The 9800-nt window shown below is 43.3% G+C and overlaps 1 pseudogene; it reads right to left on the bottom strand.

Annotated features, from left to right (window-relative positions):
* Nucleotides 1-8686: 8686 nt before the first annotated feature.
* On the bottom strand, nucleotides 8687-8804 carry LOC126417251 (5S ribosomal RNA; annotated as a pseudogene).
* Between the last annotated feature and the right edge of the window lie 996 nt (nucleotides 8805-9800).

Below are 9800 nucleotides of genomic sequence, written 5' to 3' on the forward strand. Positions count from 1 at the left end.
ATTCACATTAAGCAGAAAGGAAGGAGGAAGGGGATTTATCGACATAAAAAACTTAAATTATAGACGGGTAGACAATTTAAGAAAATTCTTTATAGAATGAGCAGAAACTAGGAAAATACACAAAGCAATCATTCATATAAATACATCGGCTACATCATTGTAATTTCATAACCACTTCTACAACCCTTTAGATCACATAACATCAGCAGATACGAAGAAAGTAAACTGGAAAAAGAAAACACTACATGGCAAGCACCTGTTCATCTAACACAGCCACACATCGATCAAGACGCATCCAGCACATGGCTAAGAAAAGGCAATATATACAGTGAGACGGAAGGATTCACGATTGCAATACAGGATCAAACAATAAACACCAGCAAGCATATTATTACAGCAGGCATATTACTAAAGATCCCAATGCCACAACAGATAAATGCAGACTTTGCAAACAACAAATAGAAACAGTAGATCACATCACAAGCGGATGTACAATACTAGCAAATACAGAATACACCAGAAGACATGACAATGTAGCAAAAATAATACATCAACAGCTTGCCTTACAACATAAACTTATAAAACAACACGTTCCCACATACAAGTATGCACCACAAAATGTACTGGAGAATGATGAATACAGATTATACTGGAACAGAACCATTACAACAGATAAAACAACACCACATAACAAACCTGACAATACCAACTCACCAATAAAAAGAAGAATTAACACAACTGATCGAAATATCCATACCCAATACAACAAATATACAGAAGATAGGAGAAAAAATTGAAAAATACATCCAACTGGCTGAGGAAGTCAGGGACATGTGGCATCAGAATAAAGTTGACATTATACCAATTATACTATCAACTACAGGAGTCATGCCACACAATATCCATCAGTACATCAACGCAATACAGCTACATCCAAACGTATACATACAACTACAGAAATCTGTAATTATTGATACATGTTCAATTACCCGAAAGTTCCTAAATGCAATGTAGCATATAACGTACAGTTAAAAGGAAGTCACGCTTGATCAAGGTCCGTGTCACTTTTTAACCAGACATAACTTCTGAGAAAGGAAAGAAATAATAATAATAATTGAGGCCTTACAGAAGCCAAGGTTGCTTTACAACTGAAAATTGATGAAGATGTTTCTCTCTGTTGCCTTCTCTTATAGCGCTCACAAGCGTTGCAGAGGCTGATTTTCCAGCGGTTTCCTCAACTTCACTCGCGGACAAACGTACAAATGATTCTCAGTTATAAACAGTTTAAGAACTGTTTTGCATGCTCAACTTTCCAAATATAGAATGGCAGACGGCGTACAAAAATGTTCTCGAAACGAATACAGTTCTGTAAACTGACAGGCACTCAGGTCGATGCCGTGTTCCTTGACTTCTGGTAGACGTTCGATACAGTTCTGCACTGCCTCCTAATGAGCAAAACATAGGGCAAGGAATATCAGACGAACTGCGTGAGAGGACTGAAGAATTTCTAGCAAACAGAACACACTATGTCATTCTCAACAGAGAGAAGTCTTCAGATGTAAAAATTACTTCAAGCGTGCCCCAAAGGAGTGTTACAGGACCATTTCTTTTCACAATATATATATACGATGTAGCAACTAATGTCGGAATTTCCATGAGGGTTTTCGCAGATGATGCCTGTTGTATGGCAACCCTTGAATAGTCGCAACGCTGGAAAATTGTAACGAAATGCTAGAAGACCCGCAGAGGGTCACGTTTGGTGCAGGGCGGGGTAGTTGACCCTCAACATAAACAAATGTAACGTATTGCGAATACATAGACAGAAATACCCTTAATTACATCATTATACGAATGCAAGATAATCACTGGAAGCAGTTACCTCCATTGAAAAGGTCCTGTAGGCACCTTTCATTAGTCCGCTAGCCCATTTTCACTAGCATTTCTCTTTCTTTTCCTTGTTCATCTTTTCTCATAACTCTCATAGTGGTGTGATTGAATGAATGTGGTTGTGTGTCACGTTGCTAGACGGTGGCGTAGTCTGCTGCAGAAAGTCTGCGATAGTCATACAGATTCAGCAGCAGTTGTACAGAATAGCCAACTCTCGTAGTGATCAAGTAGGCAAAAGGTTTGCGCTACTTGTGAGAAATCCTCCTGCATTAGGTTCGTGGCGGAAATGGCATCTTTGGGTTTTCCGGGCCACGCAGAGTGTGGAAGAGGCTGGAGAAGAAAAAGGGAGGCAATGTACCGCCGGTACGGGAAGCGTCCACAGTTGTGCTCCAGTCGAAGAAGGGTGAGTTAGACTGACCGCGTGGCGCGTTGTTACTTGGCGAGGGGAGAGCTGTTAGCTTTTGGTCTCGCTTTTCAGCTCTGAAAGATTGCTTTGCCTTGTCGCAGCAAGGAATGCAAAACTTTGGCAGATTTTTCTTTCAGTAAATTTCTGTAGCAGACTTGGGTCCACCGGAAGAGCGCCACACAAAGGTGTCGATAAGAATGAACACTCGCTTCTGTATGAATGTCTGTTTGCTTTCAGCTGTGCCTGTATAAGCTTTCGTTTTTCTAAATATTAATAGCTTTGCCTTCTCGTGAATTTTCCTTGCTTTATGTATCTTTCGTCCGTGGGGAGCCGACCACGTGGTTGAATGGTTCAAATGGCTCTGAGCACTATGGGACTTAACTGCTGTGGTCATCAGTCCCGTAGAACTTAGAACTACTTAAACCTAACTAACCTAAGGACAACACACACATCCATGCCCGAGGCAGGATTCGAACCTGCGACCGTAGCGGTCGCGCGGCTCCAGACTGTAGCGCCTAGAACCGCTCGGCCACTCCGGCCGGCACGTGGTTGAACATTAGAGTTTGTTGGGCTACCGTCATCACTAACTGTCCGGTCTCATGTTTGTTTTAAAGAATGTTAACTGTTCATGATTGTGTGACGTGATATTGTTGCAACTTGGCCACGATACCTAGAAATTGCGTCTCCTCAAACCACGTGGGCACGCGGGTGTACTGCGAAACGTGTACCGTTTCACGAGTTATTGCAATCAGTTACCAGGCAACAGCAGTTGTATGAATGATTCACACCAATGATTTTAGGTGTAGATTATAACGGTGTGTGTATCGATGCTTTTCTTTAATGTTTTAGGAATTAATGTTATCAGGAATTTTGTTCATGCCTCACATCCATATCTTAGGAATAAATGATTTTATACACAATTTTCTCTTGCATTCCGAGGTTACGTTTTTGCACCTAAGCCACTAATCTCGTAGATTTCCTGTTAGCACATCCAATGCGTTTCCTTATGCACAGGTCCAGTGATTAGTCTCCCCTTGTATTTTATAACAAATGCTTTAGATTAAGTCTTATTTTCAGGTGTGTTGCTGGGAGCTGATCTTCTGCACAGTGTTCATGCGTGTACTATTTTATTTTAAATGGTTGATTCTCGTGGACAGTGCACGGGAAATACTATTAATTACATCGCATCTCCTATGAGCGATATCACGACGTACGTATTTTTATGAGTGTTTGATCTGTGGCCAAGTTAATTTATTTTCCGACTCGGCCAAACCTTTGATTAGTTGTACGGTTACAGTCTGTGGCGACCCTAATCTTCTCACGTTAATTTCACAATCAATAAGCATTTCCATTCCCACTCTTAGAGTAATAACCCGTAGAAACAGGTTTGTTACACCATTATCTGTGTAAGAGTATGCGTACTGAGCCATTTAAAGCAGAACGACCGCATCAAATTAATTGTAGGTAAGACAGAAGCCAGACTGATATTCATTGGAAGAGCCCTCAGCAAACTTACTCCATCAACAAAGGACATAGCTTTTATGTTCATTTAGTAAGCGCGAAAGCGCTACGGAGATTATCAGCAAACTCCCTGTGGCAGACGTTGCAGGAGAGGCATTGTGCTTCACGGTGCACTCTACTGTTCAAGTTCTGAGAAAGTATGTTTCTAGAAGAGCCAAATGGTTCAAATGGCTCTGAGCACTATGGGACTTAACTTCTAAGGTCATCGGTCCCCTAGAACTTAGAACTACTTAAACCTAACTAACCTAAGGACATCCCACGCACCCATGCCCGAGGCAGGATTCGAACCTGCGACCGTAGCGGTCGCGCGGTTCACAGACTGTAGCGCCTAGAACCGCTCGGCCACACCGGCCGGCAGAAGAGTCAAGAAACGTGTTGGTCCCCCCTATGTATATCTCGCGACAAGACTATGAAAATAAAACTGCAGAGATTCGAGCCCACACAGAGGCTTACCAGCAATCGTTGTTCCCGCAAACCATTCGCGACTGAAATCGGGAAAGCAGAAGTGACGGTGGTACATAAAGCACCCTCCGCCACACACCGGAGCATAAATGTAGATGTATCAAAGTAATATGACAACACTACCTGTTGATATTATGGTGGAAGCATGGGAAACACTAGGTAAAATACCTGTATCTCATAGACTTCGGCCGTGCGGTTCTAGGCGCTTCAGTCCGGAGCCGCTCGACTGCTACGGTCGCAGGTTCGAATCCTGCCTCGGGCATGGATGTTTGTGATGTCCTTAGGTTAGTTAGGTTTAAGTAGTTCTAAGTTCTAGGGGACTGATGACCTCAGATGTTAAGTCCCATAGTGCTCAGAGCCCTTTGAACCATTTTCATAGACTTCTTGCAGCAGTGGCTCACAGTAAAATAATGTATTAACTGTTGTTGTTGTTGTGATCTTCAGTCCTGAGACTGGTTTGATGCAGCTCTCCATGCTACTCTATCCTGTGCAAGCTTTTTCATCTCCCAGTACCTACTGCAACCTACATCCTTCTGAATCTGCTTAGTGTATTCATCTCTTGGTCTCCCTCTACGATTTTTACCCTCCACGGTGCCCTCCAATGCTAAATTTGTAATCCCTTGATGCCTCAAAACATGTCCTACCAACCGATCCCTTCTTCTAGTCAAGTTGTGCCACAAACTTCTCTTCTCCCCAATCCTATTCAATACCTCCTCATTAGTTACGTGATCTACCCACCTTATCTTCAGCATTCTTCTGTAGCACCACATTTCGAAAGCTTCTATTCTCTTCTTGTCCAAACTAGTTATCGTCCATGTTTCACTTCCATACATGGCTACACTCCATACAAATACTTTCAGAAACGACTTCCTGACACTTAAAACAATACTCGATGTTAACAAATTTCTCTTCTTCAGAAACGCTTTCCTTGCCATTGCCAGTCTACATTTTATATCCTCTCTACTTCGACCATCATCAGTTATTTTACTCCCTAAATAGCAAAACTCCTTTACTACTTTAAGTGTCTCATTTCCTAATCTAATTCCCTCAGCATCACCCGACTTAATTTGACTACATTCCATTATCCATGTATTATCCATGTATTAACTACACTGAAAAATATATCCAGTTCTTTCATCGTGAAACTTTAATGTTCTTAGGTAACCCATGTAATAATCTTCGCAATTATAATATGAATCTGTTAAGCAACTGATGAATCTGCCGAACCGGTGCTGCGAGTGCAAAAGTGTGGCCCTGTTTGTCGGCCTGGGAGCCCCCTCATAGGACTGGTATATGGACCCACAGTTCGTTAACTGGATCTGTTGCGCCTATTCCCCCTCCGCTGTTATCTTATCGTGACGTGCAGCGGGCAGAGACCACAAGTCTGCGAGCAGACTGGAGAAGCAGCCTGCTGAGACTACATCTGCGCTATCTGTCAGCGACGTTAGTCCCTTATTGCTGGTACACTCTTCCTCACTTCCGAATTCACAATCAGTCGGAAAGATTATTTCTGGATGTTAAAAGTGGTAGAAACGTCGCTGAAGATTACTGAGAAATTTATTTTTATTTGCTTTCTTCCATAACACAATCAGGACTAGTTTTGATACAGATATAATTCCAATACCAATTTTTTGTTATTTTATAACCGGCCCAATTTATTCGTTCCTATTATATTTAATTTGGTTCTAAAAAGTACCTGGTATGCGCCCTTGACTTCTACCTCACTATTTACATTTGTCCAGTGCGGTTAACTAACACATCAAAATGCGTTGGATAAAAGCGCACAATGAACTAAAATTGCTGGCCTGTCAAATATGGGGATTGCAACCTGCACCTTACTATGACCTACTCTCTCAGAACACCGCCGTCCGGATTTACGCTCTTCCAAAACTCTACCATGCCGTCTAAATTTGTGCATCCCGCTACAGAGTGGTGAAGCCTAAATTACTATCTACATTTGATCCCACTATAGTTCAGGAGAATGCAGAGCCAAGAAACAGTAGAGTCGCATTTAGGAAGCGGTGGGTTGGGAGGAGGGGGGTGGGGGGGATCCAGTATAGGGCGCTGTCCATTTAAATTAGGGATAAACTGAGCGAGGTTGCACTGTTGTTAACAGAATGGTATTGTATTTCTGAGGATGGAAACTAATCCCCATCTGATCGTCCTAATTCAGCGTTTCTTTCGTTTCAGGCTCCTTTGGAACCTGGAAAACGCCAGTTTGTCTCCTGCTATAAGTTCACGGCCGACTACCTGACCCAACCTTGTGAAACTGCAGCTGTAAACACGCAGATGCGTCCACGTATGAATTAAGTTTTATTTTTTTATCTACAACTGTTCAAAATCATTCTGAAAGCGACCCATGCATGACCCAAACTATTACACTACTGGCCACTAAAATTGCTACACCAAGAAGAAATGCAGATGATAAACGGGTATTCATTGGACAAATATATTATACTAGAACTGACATGTGATAACATTTTCACGCAGTTTGGGTGCATAGATCCTGAGAAATCAGTACCCGGAACAACCACCTCTGGCCGTAATAAAGGCCTTGATACGCCTGGGCGTTGAGTCAAACAGAGCTTGGATAATGTGTACAGGTACAGCTGCCCATGCAGCTTCAACACATTACCACAGTTCATCAAGAGTAGTGACTGGCGTATTGTGACGAGCCAGTTGCTCGGCCACCTTTGACCAGATGTTTTCAGTTGGTGAGAGATCTGGAGAATGTGCTGCCCAGGGCAGCAGTCGAACATTTTCTGTATCCAGAAAGGCCCGTACAAGACCTGCAACATGCGGTCGTGCATTACCCTGCTGAAATGTAGGGTTTCGCAGGAATCGAATGAAGGGCAGAGCCACGGGTCGTAACACATCGGAAATGTAACGTCTACTGTTCAAAGTGCCGTCAATGCGAAAAGAGGTGACCGAGACGTGTAGCCAACGGCACCCGATACCGTCACGCCGGGTGATACGCCAGTATGGCGATGACGAATACACGCTTCCAATGTGCGTTCACCGCGATTTCGCCAAACACGGATGCGACCATCATGATGCTGTAAACAGAAGCTGGATTCATCCGAAAAAATGACATTTTGCCATTCGTGGACCCAGGTTCGTCGTTGAGTACACCATCGCAGGCGCTCCTGTCTGCGATGCAGCGTCAAGGGTAACCGCACCCATGGTCACCGAGCTGATAGTCCATGCTGCTGCAAACGTCGTTGAACTGTTCGTGCAGATGGTTGGTGTCTTGCAAACGTCCCCATCTGTTGACTCATGGATAGAGACGTGGCTGCACGATCCGTTACAGCCATGCGGATAAGATGCCTGTCATCTCGACTGCTAGTGATACGAGGCCGTTGGGGTCCAGCACGGCGTTCCGTATTACCCTCCTGAACCCACCGATTCCATATTCTGCTAACAGTCATTGGATCTCGACCAACGCGAGCAGCAATGTCGCAATACGATAAACCGCAATCGCGATAGGCTACAATCCGATCTTTATCAAAGTCGGAAACGTGATGGTACGCATTTCTCATCTTTACACGAGGCATCACAACAACGTTTCACCAGGCAACGCCGGTCAACTACTGTTTGTGTATGAGAAATCGGTTGGAAACTTTCCTCATGTCAGCACGTTGTAGGTGTCGCCACCGGCGCTAACCTTGTGTGAATGCTCTAAAAAGCTAATCATTTGCGTTTCACAGCATCTTCTTCCTGTCGGTTAAATTTCGCGTCTGTAGCACGTCATCTTCGTGGTGTAACAATTTTAATGGCCAGTAGTGCATTAAATATCAATGTGCTATTACATACTAACACAACACCAAGAAAAGTAAAGCAAGAGTAATATAATGTAGTCAGATTAAATCAGGTGATGCTGATAGAACTCTATTAGGAAATGAGACCCTAACAGTAGTTCTGCTGTTTGAGGTGCAAAATAACTGACCTTCACCAAAATAGAGCGGATATAAAATGCAGATCGACAATAACAAGAAAAGCATCTTTGAAACAGAGAAATTTGTTAACATCGAAGATAAATGTAAGTGGTAGAAATCTTTTCTAAAGATACCAGTAAACTTCCCTATCTCTGATTCTTTAAAGAATCGATCTCCTATGTGTTGAACGTCTTATATCCCGAACCATCTGTCGTACAACGGTATCATTCTGCACGTACTCTCAGTGGTATATGAGAATTAACTTAACTCCTGCAGAACAGGCCATGAAGTCCCAACGGTACCGACCGTCCTCCGTGTCATCCTCAGCTCAGAGGCGTCACTGGATGCGGATATGGAGGGGCGTGTGGTCAGCACACCGCTCTCCCGGCCGTATGTCAGTTTCCGAGACCGGAGCCGCTACTTCTCAATCAAGTAGCTCCTCAGTTTGCCTCACAAGGGCTGAGTGCACCATGCTTGCCAACAGCGCTCGGCAGATCGGGAGGTCACCCATCCAAGTGCTAGCCCAGCCCAATAGCGCTTAACTTCGGTGAGCTGACGGGAACCGGTGTTACCACTGCGGCAAGGCCGTTGGCGGTGTATGAGAATACTGTCTGTGAAATCTGTTGCGATTAGAATTAGTAGTCAAGAAGTAATAGATTAAAACGTGATGTGTAGCCTTACACTGTAACCTTGCTCTTTAGTGAAATGTGGACGTACACCAATTCAGACGAGAAGATAACAGAACATTTGAAAAGTGTCGCGCTTCTCTCACATGACGTCCTCAAAGCCATGGAACGACGCAGTCAGGTAGAATCAGTATTTATTGTCTTCTGAAAAGTATTTGGCTCAGTGCCTCCCAAACGATTATTTTAGAAAGTAGTTTCGTATGGGGGTATGAAGTGAAATTAGTGAGTGGACTGAGGATTTCTTGGTGGGGAGGATAAGCAAGTTATCTTGGATCAAGGATCATCAACAGATGCAGAATAACATAAGGTGTGCCACAGGGAAATGTGCTGGGATCTTTTCTGTTCGTGCTGCAGACAATATTAACAGCAGCCTCATACTTTTGGCAGATGATGCGGTTATCTGTAATGAAGTACTGTGTGAAAAAAGCTGCACCAACGTTCAGTCAGATCCTAATAAGATTTCAAAGTAATATAAAGGCTGGCAATTTGCTTTAAATGTTCAGAAATGTAACATTTTGCACTTTACAACTAGGAAAACACTTAATTTCATATGACTGCAATATCGATCGGTCACAAATGGAATCGGTACGTATACCTCGGTTTGTATGGATATGGAACGGAAAGACCACATAGGTTCAGACGTAACTAAAGCAGGTGGCAGACTTCGATCCGTTAGTAGAATACTAGAGAAATGCAATCAGTCTAAAAAGGAGATTGCTTATCAAAACACTGGTGCAATCCATCCTGGAATATTGCTCAAGTATGTGAGACCCATACCAAGTAGTGCTAACATGGGAGAGTGAACGTATACTACTGTATGGTCACAGGATTTTTGAGCCATGAGAGACCTAGAAAAAGGTAGACGCGTGAAAGCCTACTTAGCAAGTTTTAAGCACCAACTCT

This window comes from Schistocerca serialis, chromosome 8 (assembly GCF_023864345.2).
Source record: "Schistocerca serialis cubense isolate TAMUIC-IGC-003099 chromosome 8, iqSchSeri2.2, whole genome shotgun sequence".
Lineage (NCBI taxonomy): Eukaryota > Metazoa > Arthropoda > Insecta > Orthoptera > Acrididae > Schistocerca > Schistocerca serialis.